This window comes from Beta vulgaris, chromosome 5 (assembly GCF_026745355.1).
Source record: "Beta vulgaris subsp. vulgaris cultivar EL10 chromosome 5, EL10.2, whole genome shotgun sequence".
Lineage (NCBI taxonomy): Eukaryota > Viridiplantae > Streptophyta > Magnoliopsida > Caryophyllales > Amaranthaceae > Beta > Beta vulgaris.
In genome coordinates, this window is record NC_079206.1 from 30,215,487 (window position 1) to 30,223,966 (window position 8,480).

Below are 8,480 nucleotides of genomic sequence, written 5' to 3' on the forward strand. Positions count from 1 at the left end.
GAGGATCTCAACACGGAAGAGAGAGTAAAAGAATGTTTTTAAAAAAAATTATGAAATAACGATTTACCCATCAAACCATTTGCTGGTCACTTGACTTGTTTAAAACAAATGGGTATTGAAGTTAGACTCATTCAAAAATAATCAAAAGAATGACTTATTTATAGCAGATGGTCTAAAAGTTGACTTATTTTTAACAATTTTTCCAAACTTTAATCTAGATTAACTATTAAACATGAAAGTTAAACAATGCTAACAATTAAAATAACACAAACATTTATATGTGGCTGGCCACACCTATAACTAATGGTGTGGCCAACTAATATAAAAGCCCAATTCGCTTAGTGATATAACAGAGCCAGTCCGTTTGGTTTTCATTTGAGAAATTTGAAGGAGCCCAACGCAAGAAATGAGAAATTTGAGCCCATTTCTCTCTCTCCTTTTGTTCTCTTCCAGTTGAGCTCATTTCTCTATGTTTTCTTCTTCTTTTTTCTGGCATTTCGTATGTAACCTCCATTTCTAAACAATCATCATCAAGGGTTTGGTTTTCATTTTCGTTCTTGACTATTATGCTGTTCGAATTATTTGCGGAATTATGGCTAGAGAAAAGACTACATCTCGTCGTCGTCCAAGTCATGGTGGTCGCAGTGATGGTGGTCGCAGCGTTTGTGGTCCTAGTGATGGTGGTCGTGGTTCAAAAGGTAATTTTGCGTTTTTAAATTGTTTTTTTTCATTGTTTTCATTGCGGAATTATGGTTATTTTGTTGATTATGATTGTTTTTTCTTCTTTTTTTTTTCTATTTTTTAAGTTTTTGAGTTTCAATTTATAGTTGATTGTTGGTGGACTTGCAGTTTTAGTTGAATTTTAGTTGATTCTTTTGGTTTTGAGTTAAATTGATGATAGTTATTTTTTTTGTTTTGGGTAATTTATTTGTAACCTTTGTTTAATTTGTTAGTAACCCTAGGTTTGAAGTCTTGTAACCTTTCTCTCTCCTTCTCTTTCAAACCTCCAAAATTTCCCCTCTGATTTTTCATAAACTTGATCATCTTAATTTCCATGGCGGAAAATTGCTGAATTTCACACCGTGCGTGTTTATCTACTTCCATTGCTACCTTATCTCCAGTAAATTTTATATCCTCACTTTAAACCTACATTTTTATTTATTTATTTTTTATTTTTCCCGCGAAATTCTTTGATTTCTTCAATTCTAACTGCATTTTCGATCGCATTATGTGAAATTTCCATATTCGAATTTTGAAATTCTCTCGAGTTCGTTCAATTTGATTTTCTATTATGTTTATTTTAGGTATGATTTAGTTTCCAGCATATTCTGACAATTTACAGCGAGTAATTTTATGTATATAGATTTTGAAACGCGTTTAATTTGATCTAATTTGTTCAGATGAGTCTCTTGGGAAAGATATTCCTAACCATGAAGGTAATACAGGAGATGAGTCTGTTGGGAAAGATGTTCCTAATCGTGAAGGTAATACAGGAGATGAGTCTGTTGGTGATTATATAGCTGATTTTGTAATAAGGCGTCCAACTAGGAGTAAGAATAATACTCTTGCAGGAAGGGATAAATAAGGTCCATTGAGGACATGTAACAGTACTCCTTCGAAGCCAGCTGGGTATGTGTTTTTTTTTCTGTTCACTATGTTTTATTATAAATTACTTTTCTGTTAAAGGGGTTACTATTCTTACATGTTGTAGTTACTTTACTAATTTATGAGAGTTATGATTTTTTTGTGTTATTAGAGTCTTCTTGAAGAGGGGTTTAAAGTCTTTTACGTTGTTGTAGTTACTTTACTTATTTATGAGAGTTATGGTTTTTTTGTGTTGTTAGAGTCTTCTTGAAGAGGGGTTTAAAGCCTTTTACGCTATTAAGACTTTAAAGATTGCAAATAAAAACTGACCTATATCACAAATGAATGCAATGCCTTTCTAATTGTTATTTATTTTGAAATGCTAATATAAGTGTTAGTTTTGTTTTTTCTGATATGTATGTTTAGGAAGTGTTATTGTTTTTGTTAGTTATTCTAACTAAAATATTTATTGATTTTAGGAAAAAGAAGACTAATCGTGAAGGTAATACAGAACATGAGTTTGTTGGGAAAGATGTTCCTACGATCCTTGAGGAGGAAGCTGAAGAGGAGTATAATCCTCATAAAAGATGTCGGGTTTCTAAAAGTACTCCTTCGAAGCCAGCTGGGTATGTGTTTTTTCCATGTGCACTATTGTTTATTACAAATTAGTTTTCTGTTAAAGGGGTTACTATTTTTACATGTTGTAGTTACTTTACTAATTTATGAGAGTATGATTTTTGTGTGCTGTTAGAGTCTTCTTGAAGAGGGTTTTAAAGTGAAGCACATCATAACGGTCCTAATAGTATCTCTTTAAATTTAGGTTTCTGTATACCCTTTGGCTTGAGAAGTTGGCTTACTACTATGAGTCCCCTACATAAGTATAAAGTAATCCCTTGTATAAACTCTAAAGTAAGCCATCAATTAATATAAAGTAACTCCTGTAAAACTATAAAGTAACCAATGCATGAGTGTAAAGTGAGTCCTTACACAAAGCCTAAAGTAATCTCTAGATAGATATCAAGTAACCACATTATAAATTTAAATGTAACCCCTAGCACAAGATATGAAATAGGTAACCTTTTATATAAAATGTAAAGTAACCCCATCAAAACTATAGTGTAACCCCTATATAAGAGTAAAGTAACCCCTTCCTAAGTGTAAAGTAACCCCTTCCTAAGTGTAATAAATCAAGCCTTACATGATGTAGTTACTTTACTTATTTATGAGAGTTATGGTTTTTTTGTGTTGTTAGAGTCTTCTTGAAGAGGGGTTTAAAGTCTTTTACGCTGTTAAGACTTTAAAGATTGCAAATAAAAACTGACCTCTATCACAAATGAATGCAATGCCTTTCTACTTTATTAAATTTGGTGGTTACTTCATTGAATGTAGATTGTTATTTATTTTGAAATGCTAATATAAGTGTTAGTTTTGTTTTTTCTGATATGTATGTTTAGGAAGTGTTATTGTTTTTGTTAGTTATTCTAACTAAAATGTCTATTGATTTTAGGAAAAAAAAGACTAATCGTGAAGGTAATACAGAAGATGAGTTTGTTGAGAAAGATGTTCCTATGATCCTTGAGGAGGAAGCTGAAGAGGAGTAAAATCCTCATAAAAGATGTCGGGTTTCTAAAAGTACTCCTTCGAAGCCAGCTGGGTATGTGTTTTTTCCATGTGCACTATTGTTTATTAAAAATTACTTTTCTGTTAAAGGGGTTACCATTTGTACATGTTGTAGTTACTTTACTGATTTATGAGAGTTATGATTTTTGTGTGCTGTTAGAGTCTTCTTGAAGAGGGTTTTAAAGTGAAGCACATCATAACGGTCCTAATAATATCTCTTTAGAATTAGGTTTCTGTATACCCTTTGGCTTGGGAAGTTGGCTTACTACTATGAGTCCCCTACATAAGTATAAAGTAATCCCTTGTATAAACTCTAAATTAAGCCATCAATTAATATAAAGTAACTCCTGTATAACTATAAAGTAACCAATGCATGAGTGTAAAGTGAGTCCTTACACAAAGCCTAAAGTAATCTCTAGATAGATATCAAGTAACCACATTATAAATCTAAATGTAACCCCTAGCACAAGATATGAAATAGGTAACCTTTTATATAAAATGTAACGTAACCCCATCAAAACTATAGTGTAACCCCTACATAAGTGTAAAGTAACCCCTTCCTAAGTGTAATAAATCAAGCCTTACATGCTGTAGTTACTTTACTTATTTATGAGAGTTATGGTTTTTTTTGTGTTGTTAGAGTCTTCTTGAAGAGGGGTTTAAAGTCTTTTACGCTGTTAAGACTTTAAAGATTGCAAATAAAAACTGACCTCTATCACAAATGAATGCAATACCTTTCTACTTTATTAATTTGGTGGTTACTTCATTGAATGTAGATTGTTATTTATTTTGAAATGCTAATATAAGTGTTAGTTTTGTTTTTTCTGATATGTATGTTTAGGAAGTGTTATTGTTTTTGTTAGTTATTCTAACTAAAATGTCTATTGATTTTAGGAAAAAGAAGATTAATCGTGAAGGTAATACAGAAGATGAGTTTGTTGGGAAAGATGTTCCTATAATTCTTGAGGAGGAAGCTGAAGAGGAGTACAATCCTCATAAAAGATGTCGGGTTTCTAAAAGTACTCCTTCGAAGCCAGCTGGGTATGTTTTTTTTCCATGTGCACTATTGTTTATTAAAAATTACTTTTCTGTTAAAGGGGTTACTATTTTTACATGTTGTAGTTACTTTACTGATTTATGAGAGTTATGATTTTTGTGTGCTGTTAGAGTCTTCTTGAAGAGGGTTTTAAAGTGAAGCACATCATAACGGTCCTAATAATATCTCTTTAGATTTAGGTTTCTGTATACCCTTTGGCTTGGGAAGTTGGCTTACTACTATGAGTCCCCTACATAAGTATAAAGTAATCCCTTGTATAAACTCTAAAGTAAGCCATCAATTAATATAAAGTAACTCCTGTATAACTGTTAAGTAACCAATGCATGGCTGTAAAGTGAGTCCTTACACAAAGCCTAAAGTAATCTCTAGATAGATATCAAGTAACCACATTATAAATCTAAATGTAACCCCTAGCACAAGATATGAAATAGGTAACCTTTTACATAAAATATAAAGTAACCCCATCAAAACTATAGTGTAACCCCTACATAAGTGTAAAGTAACCCCTTCCTAAGTGTAAAGTAACCCCTTCCTAAGTGTAATAAATCAAGCCTTACATGTTGTAGTTACTTTACTTATTTATGAGAGTTATGGTTTTTTTGTGTTGTTAGAGTCTCTTTGAAGAGGGGTTTAAAGTCTTTTACGCTGTTAAGACTTTGAAGATTGCAAATAAAAACTGACTATATCACAAATGAATGCAATGCCTTTCTACTTTACTAGCAAGAGCTTGTAAAGTACCTGCGAGGAAAGGCATTCTTTATAGAGCTTGTACTAGGGACCAAATGGTGATTTAGTAGTTAAAGCACGGAGCAAAGGGCAAGGGGTCTCTCATATGACTTTGATTATAGGTGTATTATGATTCAACACCCTTTGAAATTGGTTTTTTGGGTTTGCAAATTTGTGCATAGAAAGTATTCTGCATATTCAAGAAATTAGAAGAAAATTAATTCCTCAGACAGTCATTAATCCTTATAGCTTGTCTATTAGGTATACAGTGGTTCGTCGAGTATGGGTTAGCTTTAGGCTTTAGCTCATAGTAGACAATCTAATTGTTTATAATTCTGTGACTTTGTCCTGCTTATATAATTTTCTTGTTGTGCCTATTTTAGCCAATAAATTGCATACAAATTGATTTTGTGTCACAAACATCATTCTACTTGAACTGAGCTCATTGGAAGCAAAATTTAGTGGCATAATAATCAGGTTTTCTCGAAGTGCTTTCCTTTTCGATTGATTACTTTATAAGCTTCGGTTCTTCTTGGGATTTGATAAAGTGGAAAGTAACTGAAAGCATCTAATATGATTACTTCTTCAATTGAGAAGTGCAGTAGATATCTTCCCAGTTGTAGGCTTGCTCTAGAAAAGCAAAGAAAGTACAATAGCTATTAACTACAAGCTAAATAGACTATCAAATGATCAGTATATGTTATACACCAAAAGTTATTTGCAGTCGTGCTACTTCTTTAGTTCAAAATACCATGCTTATTTGTATACACTCATGATGTAGTTGTATTTTAATGTATAACTTTCTTAGTATATTTACTCTGATTTGAAGATATCCGGTGTTCTTTTTGGTGTATATAAAGGTACAAAGGGAAATGATGTAGATATGATTTGGAACCTAGTTTTGAATACCACCCTGAAGATTTACCAACTAACTACTTAGCATCCACAAATCAATGTGTTTTATCATTAAATAGGTTAAGAAGTTTTTGAATTATTTGTTGTCGTAAAACCGGAGGAAGAACCTATCATTGAGCATGTAGCAGTTGGGGAATTGATTAATGATGAGAATAAGAATTGATTTTTTGTAGACTTATTGGTTCAAAGTTTAAGCTATAGTCTGATTTGCAATACTTCAAATTTCATCTAATATGTCATGCTCAATGTAGAAATTGCAAATTATGAATTTAGAACATAGAAAAGAGAAAATATATATGTGCATGACTAATTGGCTGATGTATCCGTTTATCTAATTTGCTTGATTTGTGATGTTGTAAGCTCAGTCGCACAAATGCAATATGATTCCTACATAGCTTAGCTATTCAAAAGAAAAGAACTAATATCTCATGATAAGTTTGTAACTCCTGTATAACTGTAAAGTAACCAATGCATGAGTGTAAAGTGAGTCCTTACACAAAGCCTAAAGTAATCTCTAGATAGATATCAAGTAACCACATTATAAATCTAAATGTAACCCCTAGCACAAGATATGAAATAGGTAACCTTTTATATAAAATGTAAAGTAACCCCATCAAAACTAAAGTAAGCCCTTGTACAAATTCGAAACTAAGCCTTTGATTTATATAAAGTTACCCCATCATAAGTGTAAATGTAACCCCTTGCATCAAATATATAAAGTAACTCCTAGCAAATAACAATAATAACCCTTGCATAAGTGCAAAGTAACCCCTTCCTAAGTGTAAAGTAACCCCTTCCTAAGTGTAATAAATCAAGCCTTACATGTTGTAGTTACTTTACTGATTTATGAGAGTTATGGTTTTTTTGTGTTGTTAGAGTCTCCTTGAAGAGGGGTTTATAGTCTTTTATGCTGTTAAGACTTTGAAGATTGCAAATAAAAACTGACTATATTACAAATGAATGCAATGCCTTTCTACTTTATTAAATTTTGGTGGTTACTTCATTGAATGTAGATTGTTATTTATTTTCAAATGCTAATATAAGTGTTAGTTTTGTTTTTCTGATATGTATGTTTAGGAAGTGTTATTGTTTTTGTTAGTTATTCAAACTAAAATGTTTATTGATTTTAGGAAATACTTTATTAAATTTTGGTGGTTACTTCATTGAATGTAGATTGTTATTTATTTTCAAATGCTAATATAAGTGTTAGTTTTGTTTTTCTGATATGTATGTTTAGGAAGTGTTATTATTTTTGTTAGTTATTCTAACTAAAATGTTTATTGATTTTAGGAAAAAGAAGACTAATCGTGAAGGTAATACAGAAGATGAGTTTGTTGGAAAAGATGTTCCTACGATCCTTGAGGAGGAAGCTGAAGAGGAGTACAATCCTCATAAAAGATGTCGGGTTTCTAAATGTACTCCTTCGAAGCCAGCTGGGTATGTATTTTTTCCATGTTCACTATTGTTTATTATAAATTACTTTTATGTTAAAGGGGTTACTATTCTTACATGCTGTAGTTACTTTAGTGATTTATGAGAGTTATGATTTTTTGTGTTGTTAGAGTATTTTTGAAGAGGGTTTTAAAGTGAAGCACATCATAACGGTCCTAATAATATCTCTTTACATTTAGGTTTCTGTATACCCTTTGGCTTGGGAAGTTGGCTTACTACTATGAGTCCCCTACATAAGTATAAAGTAATCCCTTGTATAAACTCTAAAGTAAGCCATCAATTAATATAAAGTAACTTCTGTATAACTGTAAAGTAACCAATGCATGAGCCACCATTTTTTCACCACTACTAGAAAAATCTTCGTAAATCATACTACTAGAAAAATCTACACTTCTATTACTGGATTAGAGTACTGAAGTAATTCCAACTCTTGGCCTTCAAGAGCCACCATTTTCTCACCACTCCTTTCCGACAGAGCCAGCTAAATGAAGATGCACCTAGGTATTGAGCAGATCCAACTAACGAGAAGATTATTCAATCCCTTGTTATTCCCTTCAAAAAAAAAAATTAGTCCCTTGTTATACAGTCCATGTAAGCAGAGCAGAACATGGCTGCTTGGTTGACAAGAATTGTAAAAATGAATGCAATTTATAGAAATGCCTTTCTAATTTTATTGAATTTTGGTGGTTACTCTATTGAATGTAAGTGTTATTTATTTTCAAATGCTAATATAGGTGTTAGTTTTGTGTTTCTGATATGTATGTTTAGGAAGTGTTGTTGTTCTTCTTAGTTATTCGAACTAAAAATTTTATTGATTTTAGGAAAAAGGAGACTATTGTGAGATGTCGGCCGGTAGCGCTTATTAATCTTTTTAAGAAACTTTCGACTAAACAAAAGGAGGCCGCATGCAGTATTGGTTTTGGTAGTTTGTTTGAACTGAAGCTAGAGGAATTTCCTAGGGATATGATACGTGTGTTGTGCCGTAATTTCTGTCCGAAGGATAAGGTTTTGATGATAGATAATCATCGAGTTCAGTTGAAACCTGCCGATGTTGCTGATGTCTTTGGAATTCCAATGGGGAAATTTAAAATTCCAATATCTAAAAGAGATGATGATACAAAATTGA

At 32.0% G+C, this 8,480-nt stretch overlaps 1 long non-coding RNA gene across 1 annotated transcript in view; it reads left to right on the forward strand.

Annotated features, from left to right (window-relative positions):
• The window catches only part of LOC104908144 (uncharacterized), a 30,489-nt gene extending 23,149 nt beyond the window's left edge, over nt 1–7,340 (forward strand). Inside the window, exons 2-8 of the long non-coding RNA XR_008969428.1 lie at nt 26–698; nt 1,401–1,484; nt 1,572–1,629; nt 2,064–2,210; nt 3,092–3,238; nt 4,099–4,245; nt 7,193–7,340. This is a non-coding gene — a long non-coding RNA (uncharacterized LOC104908144). The remainder of the gene's footprint in view (nt 1–25; nt 699–1,400; nt 1,485–1,571; nt 1,630–2,063; nt 2,211–3,091; nt 3,239–4,098; nt 4,246–7,192) is intronic.
• The last annotated feature ends 1,140 nt before the right edge of the window (nt 7,341–8,480 follow it).